The following is an 8,767-nucleotide window of genomic DNA, read 5'->3' as shown; positions in this document are numbered from 1 at the left end:
TTCACTTATATCTTTTGAGCTTGATAGTTTTTGCTCATAGTACTTCACTTATATCTTTTGAGTGTGATAATTTTTGCTCTAGTGCTTCACTTATATCTTTTAGAGCACGGTGGTGGATTTGTTTTAAAGAAACTATTGATCTCTCATGCTTCACTTAGATTATTTTGAGAGTCGTTAATAGCATGGTAATTTGCTTAATGTTAATATACTTGGTATTCAAGATATGTGAAACTTTCTTTTGAGTGAATCGAATACTAAGATAAGTTTGATGATTGATAATTGTTTTGAGATATGGAGGCGATAATATCAAAGTCATGCTAGTTGGGTAATTATGAATTTGAGAAATGCTTGTGTTGAAGTTTGCAAGTCCCGTAGCATGCACATATGGTTAAAGTTGTGTAAAAAATTTGAAACGTGAAGTGTACCTGGCTTGTGCATCCTTATGAGTGGCGGCCGGGGACGAGCGATGGTCTTTTCCTACCAATCTATCCCCCTAGGAGCATGCGCGTAGTACTTGATTTTTGATGACTTCTAAATCTTTGCAATAAATATATGAGTTCTTTGGACTAATGTTGAGTCCATGGATTATACGCACTTTTACCTTTCCGCCTTTGCTAGCCTCTTCGGTACCGTGCATTGCCCTTTCTCACCTTGAGAGTTGGTGCAAACTTCGCCGGTGCATCCAAACCCCGTGATACGATACGCTCTATCACACATAAACCTCCTTATATCTTCCTCAAAACAGCCACCATACCTACCTATTATGGCATTTCCATAACCATTCCGAGATATATTGCCATGCAACTTCCACCATCATATTCATGACATACATTACTTTTGTCATATTGCCATTGCATGATCATGTAGTTGACATCGTATTTGTGGCAAAGCCACCATGCATTATTTTTCATACATGTCACTCTTGATTCATTGCACCATCCCGGTACACAACCGGAGGCATTCATATAGAGTCATATCTTGTTCTAAGTCTCGAGTTGTAATCCTTATGTTGTAATCAATAGAAGTGTGATGATCATCATTATTAGAGCATTGCCCAAAAAAAAGAAGAAAGGCCAAAAGAAAAAAAGGAAAGGCCCAAAAAAAAGAAGAAAAAAAAGAAAAAAAAGGAAAGAAAAATGGGCAATGCTACTATCTCTTTTTCCACACTTGTGCTTCAAAGTAGCACCTTGTCCTTCATGTAGTGAGTCTCATATATTGTGCTTCAAAGTAGCACATTGTTCTTCATGTAGTGAGTCTCATAAGTTGTCTTTTTATACTAGTGGGAATTTTTCATTATAGAACTTGGCTTGTATATTCCTACGATGGGCTTCCTCAAATGCCTTGGGTCTTCATGAGTGATACATCCATTTTGCATCATGCTTTTATGTCGATATTTATTGCATTATGGGCTGTTATTTCGCGTTATGTCACAATACTTATGGCTATTCTCTCTTATTTTACAAGGTTTACATGAAGAGGCAGAATGCCGGCAGCTGGAATTCTGGGCTGGAAAAGGAGCAAATATTGAAGGACTATTCTGTGCAACTCCAAAAGTCCTGAAACTCCACGGAACACCTTAAAATAAATAAAGAAAAATCGTCGCCAAAGATGAAGGCCAGGGGGCCCACACCCTGCTCATGAGGTTGGAGGGCGCGCCCCCTACCTCGTGGCCCCCCTGGTGGCTCTCCGATGCCCATCTTCTCCCATATGAAGTCTTTCGATGAGAAAAAAATAGAGGAGAACCTTTCAGGACGAGACTCCGCCGCCACGAGGCGGAACCTTGGCGGAACCAATCTAGGGCTCCGGTAGAGCTGTTCTGCCGGGGACACTTCCCTTCGGGAGGGGGAAATCATCACCATCATCATCACCAACGCTCCTCTCATCGGGAGAGGGCAATCTCCATCAACATCTTCACCAGCACCATCTCATCTCCAAACCCTAGTTCATCTCTTGTATCCAATTCTTGTCTCCAAGTCTGGGATTGGTGCTAGTAGGTTGCTAGTAGTGTTGATTACTCCTTGTAGTTGATGCTAGTTGGTTTATTTGGTGGAAGATCATATGTTCAGATCCTTTATGCACAATATTACCCCTATGATTATGAACATGAATATGCTTTGTGAGTAGTTACGTTTGTTCCTGAGGACAAGGGAGAAGTCTTGCTATTAGTAGTCATGTGAATTTGGTATTCGTTCGATATTTTGATAAGATGTATGTTGTCTAACCTCTAGTGGTGTTATGTGAATGTCGACTACATACACTTCACCATTATTTGGGCCTAGAGGAAGGCATTGGGAAGTAATAAGTAGATGATGGGTTGCTAGAGTGACAGAAGCTTAAATCCTAGTTTATGCGTTGCTTCGTAAGGGGCTGATTTGGATCCATATGTTTCATGCTATGGTTAGGTTTACCTTAATACTTTTGTTGTAGTTGCGTATGATTGCAATAGAGGTTAATCATAAGTGGGATGCTTGTCCAAGTAAGGGCAGTACCCAAGCACCGGTCCACCCAGATATCAAATTATCAAAGTACCGAACGCGAATCATATGAGCGTGATGAAAACTAGCTTGACGATATTCCCATGTGTCCTCGGGAGCGCTTGTCCTATTATAAGAGTTTGTCTAGGCTTGTCCTTTGCTACAAAAAGGATTGGGCCACCTTGCTGCACTTTATTTACACTTGCTACTTGTTGCTCATTACAATTTATCTTATCACAAAACTATCTGTTACCACTTATTTCGGTACTTGCAGAGAATACCTTGCTGAAAACCACTTATCATTTCCTTCTGCTCCTCGTTGGGTTCGACACTCTTACTTATCGAAAGGACTACGATAGATCCCCTATACTTGTGGGTCATCAAGACTCTTTTCTGGCGCCGTTGCCGGAGAGTGAAGCGCCTTTGGTAGGTGGAATTTGGTAAGGAAAAATTTATTTAGTGTGCTGAAATTTTCTGTCACTTGCTACCATGGAAAGTAATTGTTTGAGGGGCTTGTTCGGGGTATCTTCACCCCGTCCAGTTGAGCCAAGAGTTGCTCCTCAACCTACTGAACCTAGTGAACCTACTGAACCTATTGAAAATGAAACTACTTTTCAGATTCCTTCGGGTATGATGGAAAAACTACTAGCTCACACTTTCGCAGAAGATGGAACGAGGCATCCTGACGAACATCTACGCTTTGTGGATGATATATGTGGACTATTTAAGCTTGCAGGTATACCCGATGATGTTGTTAAGAGGAAGGCTTTCCCTTTATCTTTGGGGGGAGACACATTGACATGGTATAGGCTATGTGATGATACGAGATCATGGAACTATAAAAGATTGAAATTGGAATTTCATCAAAAGTATTACCCTATGCATCGTATTCATCGTGATCGCAATTATATATGTAATTTTTGGCCTCGCGAAGGAGAAAGCATCTCTCAAGCTTGCGGGAGGCTTAAATCAATGTTATATTCATGCCCCAATCATGAGCTCTCAAAATTGACAATTCTCCAGAATTTTTATGCTCGGCTTTCTGATAATAATCGCACCATGCTCGATACCTCTTGTGCTGGCTCTTTTATGATGAAGTCTATTGAATTTGGATGGAATTTATTGGATAGAATTAAACACAACTCTAAAGATTGGGACCTCGACGAAGGTAAGGAGTCAGGTATGACACCTAAGTTTGATTGTGTTAAATCTTTTATGGATACCGATATTTTCCGTAAGTTTAGCACTAAATATGGACTTGACTCTGAGATAGTAGCTTCCTTATGTGAATCTTTTGCTACTTATGCTGATCTCCCCAAGGAGAAGTGGTTTAAATATCATCCTCCCATAGAAGTAAAAGTAGCTGCACCTATTAAAGTTGAAGAAAAGATTGTCACTTATAATGATCCTATTGTTCCCATGTCATGGTATTCTCACGGGGGGTGTTGCACGACGACATATGCCACAAGGGCTTAGTGTGAGGGTAAGACTGCTGCTGATAGGACCAGGAGCGGGTATGCGAGTAGCACGCGGTGGTTTACCCAGCTTCGGAGCTCTCCGGAGAGATAATACTCCTACTGCTGCATGTCTGAGTGTATCTGGTATATCTGGTATAGAGTGCTCCTGGAGCTGTATCTGAGGTCAGTGCCATAGGCATCTGGCATCGTATATGCATGTATGTGGCATGTTCTAGTGGCCGGCCATGCTCATGGCCGTGAGCATATGGTGCTCATGCGTGAGTGCATGAGAGAATGAGTCCCCCTTCTGGATGGATGGATGTGTGCCCCTTTATATAGGAGAGGGTAGCTTAGAGAGTAAGCTAGGTAGTGGGCATGGGTAAGGCATGGTGCATGTCATCCTTGTCCCTTGGGTCACTTCATAAATAGTGCCAGGGGACAAGTGACACTATACATGATGGTTGACATGACACGTGAATAGTGCTTGGGTACGAACGTCTCATCCGCGATATGGCCGCCACATCGGGGTCTTGTCGGGCTACAGTCGGCAGCCGGCTGGTTGGCCCAGTCGGCAGCCGGCTGGTTGGCGCAGTCGGCAGCCGGCTGGTTGGCGCAGTCGGCAGCCGGCTGGTTGGCGCAGTCGGCAGCCGGCTGGTTGTCGCAGTCGGCAGTCGGTTGGTTCGCGCAGTCAGCAGCCGGCTGGTTGTCGCAGAGCAGTCAGATGGGGAGCCGGCAGGAGCGGCCGGGCAGTCGGACTGAGGGGCTTTGCTAGCCCCGATGTCTTGAATTATCATCTTGCCGTCTTCGGGGTACCCGTGGCCAATTACTCCGACAGTAGCCCCCAAGCCTCCGGGCAACTTGGCAAAGTTGGGCGGAGGTTTTTTGGCGAGTGTTCATGGAAATGATCATAAAAAAGACAAAGTTAGTTCACGCAGATATATCAAATGTTTGCTTTTAGCATTGCAAGCTTTATGCGGAGGGTGCCGACTCGGTTTCGTCCGAGCCCCCTTCAATCTTTTTCGTGTTCCCTCCGCTCTTTGGCTTGTGCTCTTGCCTGCCGGACAGCCGCTCTGTGGTCTGTGGCTGAGAGTGGGCCGCGAAGTGGAGTGTACAGTACTTAGAGTCTGGGAGCAGATTCAACCGAGTAGATACTTGTAAAGGAAACGGCCGGGTCGCCCGAACCGTTTTTCTTCCCGGACATTTTTCACGTGGGTGGCCTCCAGCGTCCACTCTTGCTAGCCGGACAGCCGCTCTGCGGTCTGTGACTAAGAGTGGGCCTTTGGTACTGTGCATGCTACTAAGCCGTCTGCGGGAACTAATGTCTCAGGCCAAGCGGCCAGCCCCCGGGCCAACACTGGCTGACGCCAGGGTGAATAGTGATGCAACTGTAAAAAAATGCGGAGATAGCCCCCGAGCATCGCTCAGGGTTATTCGTGCTCTCGCGGTGCAAAAATATGCGGGTGAGGAGCTCACATTGATTTTTGTGCAGTCGCAGTCGTTGAAGACAGCCGGCGCAACTCGGTGCTCGCGGAGCGCGTCAGCACACCCGCTGGGTGTAGCCTTCGAGCCCCCGGGTGCTCGAAGGGGGGTCCCGGCCGGTCAGGCTCGACCGGCCAGGCGGCGAGGTAACTTGCAGCGCCCGTTTCTTCTTTCTTCTCTTCTGCTGGCTGCTGGCAGCCGGACAAAACTATTCTTGTTTTTGCTTCTTGCAATCTTCCATGGGGGCGCGCCAGCGCACCCACTGGGTGTAGCCCCCGAGATTCGGGCCGACTGCTGAGCAGTCGGGCCGGATCTCCCAGCGACCACTTTGTCTTCTTCTTTGCGGGGGCGCGTAAGTGCACCCGCTGGGTGTAGCCCCGAAGATTTGGGCCGACTGCTGAGAAGTCGGGCCGGATCTCCCGGCAACTACTTTGTCTTCTTTTTCGCGGGGGCGCGTCAGCGCACCCGCTGGGTGTAGCTCCCGAGATCTGGGCCGACTGCTGAGCAGTCGGGCCGGATCTCCCGGCAACTACTTTGTCTTCTTCTTCTTGCGGGGGCGCGTCAGCACTCCCGCTGGGTGTAGCCCCCGAGATCTGGGCCGACTGCTGACCAGTCGGGCCGGATCTCCCGGCAACTACTTTGTCTTCTTTCAAGCGGGGGCGCGTCAGCGCACCCGCTGGGTGTAGCCCCCGAGATCTGGGCCGACTGCTGTGCAGTTGGGCCGGATCTCCCGGCAACTACTTTGTCTTCTTCTTCGCGGGCGCGTCAGCGCACCCGCTGTGTGTAGCCCCCGAGATCTGGGCCGACTGCTGAGTAGTCGGGCCGGATCTCCTGGCAACTACTTTGTCTTCTTTCTCGCGGGGGCGCGTCAGCGCACCCGCTGGGTGGAGCCCCCGAGATTTGGGCCGACTGCTGATCAGTCGGGCTAGGTCTCCCGGCAACTACTTTGTCTTCTTCTTCACGGGCGCGTCAGCGCACCTGTTGGGTGTAGCCCCCGAGATCTGGCCGACTGCTGAGCAGTCGGGCCGGATCTCCCGGCAACTACTCTGTCTTCTTTCTCGTGGGGGCGCGTCAGCGCACCCGCTGGGTGTATCCCCCGAGATCTGGGCCGACTGCTGAGCAGTTTGGCCGTTGTCTTCTTCTTCGCGGGCGCGTCAGCGCACCCACTGGGTGTAGCCCCCGAGATCTGGGCCGACTGCTGAGCGGTCGGGCCGGATCTCTCGGCAACTACTTTGTCTTCTTCTTCGCGGGTGCGTCAGCGCACTCGCTGGGTGTGTTATCGAAGCAGGAGGCATTCCAGCCAGCTTGGCACAGCCAGCAGCGCGGGTCATGACTGACCGTCCGAGTGGCGAAGCAGGCGGACGAGTCATCCAGACTATTTTTTCAGCACCCGACATCTCTTTTTCTCTCTTTTTTTTCGTCAGCCGGCTGGGAACCCGGCCTTCCGACTTTTCTCCAGCCGGCTCTTCTCTTCTTTTTCTCTTCTCCAGCCCCTTTTCTTTTTATCTTCTCCAGCCGGCACCCACTCCCCCTTTCTTTGGAACGAGCACCCGGATACGGCAGTTGAGCAACGCGAGCCGGCCTAGGAGTGCAGAGGGGCCAGGGGGCAGGACCGGCCGGGTGGCGGTGGAGCCGGCCGTCCGGGTCGCGGCGGAGTGTCATCCCCTATGCTTCAGCCATATGATCTATTATGTATGCCATGCTGTGTACCAGACCTGATGTAAACCTTGCCGTAACTTTGGTAGGAAGGTACCAAAGTAATCCCGGCAAGGAACACTGGACAGCGGTCAAGAATATCCTGAAGTACCTGAAAAGGACAAAGGACATGTTTCTCGTTTATGGAGGTGATGAAGAGCTCGTCGTAAAGGGTTACGTCGACGCTAGCTTCGACACAGATCTGGATGACTCTAACTCACAAACCGGATACGTGTATCTATTGAATGGTCGAGCAGTAAGCAGGTGCAGCTGCAAGCAGAGCGTCATGGCGGGATCTACATGTGAAGCGGAGTACATGGCAGCCTCGGAGGCAGGGCATGAAGCAATTTGGGTGAAGGAGTTCATCACTGACCTAGGAGTCATACCCAATGCGTCGGGGCCGATCAAACTCTTCTGTGACAACACTGGAGCTATTGCCCTTGCCAAGGAGCCCAGGTTTCACAAGAAGACCAGGCACATCAAGCGTCGTTTCAACTCGATCCGTGAAAATGTTCAAAATGGAGACATAGATATTTGCAAAGTACATACAGATCTGAATGTCGCAGATCCGTTGACTAAACCTCTTTCGCGAGCAAAACATGATCAACACCAGAACTCTATGGGTGTGTGATTCATCACAATGTAACTAGATTATTGACTCTAGTGCAAGTGGGAGACTGTTGGAAATATGCCCTAGAGGCAATAATAAAAGGATTATTATTATATTTCCTTGTTCATGATAATTGTCTTTATTCATGCTATAATTGTATTATCCGGAAATCGTAATACACGTGCGAATACATAGACCATAATATGTCCCTAGTAAGCCTCTAGTTGACTAGCTCATTGATCAACAGATAGTCATGGTTTCCTGACTATGGACATTAGATGTCATTGATGACGAGATCACATCATTAGGAGAATGATGTGATGGACAAGACCCAATCCTAAGCATAACACAAGATCATGTAGTTCATTTTGCTAGAGCTTTTCCATTGTCAAGTATCTTTTCCTTAGACCATGAGATCGTGTAACTCCTGGATACCGTAGGAGTGCTTTGGGTGTACCCAACGTCACAACGTAACTGGGTGACTATAAAGGTGCACTACAGGTATCTCCGAAAGTGTCTGTTGGGTTGACACGGATCGAGACTGGCATTTGTCACTCCGTATGACAGAGAGGTATCTCTGGGCCCACTTGGTAATGCATCATCATAATGAGCTCAAAGTGACCAAGTGTCTGGTCAAGGGATCATGCATTACGGTACGAGTAAAGTGACTTGCCGGTAACGAGACTGAACGAGATATTGGGATACCGACGATCGAGTCTCGGGCAAGTAACGTACCGATTTACAAAGGGAATAGTATACGGGGTTGATTGAATCCTCGACATCGTGGTTCATCCGATGAGATCATCGAGGAGCATGTGGGAGCCAACATGGGTATCCAGATCCCGCTGTTGGTTATTGATCGGAGAGCCGTCTCGGTCATGTCTACGTGTCTCCCGAACCTGTAGGGTCTACACACTTAAGGTTTGGTGACGCTAGGGTTGTAGAGATATGAGTATGCAGCAAACCGAAAGTTGTTCGGAGTCCCGTATGAGATCCCGGACGTCACGAGGAGTTTCGGAATGGTCCGTAGGTAAAGAATAATATATAGGAAG

This window comes from Triticum dicoccoides, chromosome 1B (assembly GCF_002162155.2).
Source record: "Triticum dicoccoides isolate Atlit2015 ecotype Zavitan chromosome 1B, WEW_v2.0, whole genome shotgun sequence".
NCBI classification, from domain to species: Eukaryota; Viridiplantae; Streptophyta; class Magnoliopsida; order Poales; family Poaceae; genus Triticum; species Triticum dicoccoides.
This window is presented reverse-complemented; position numbering follows the sequence as displayed.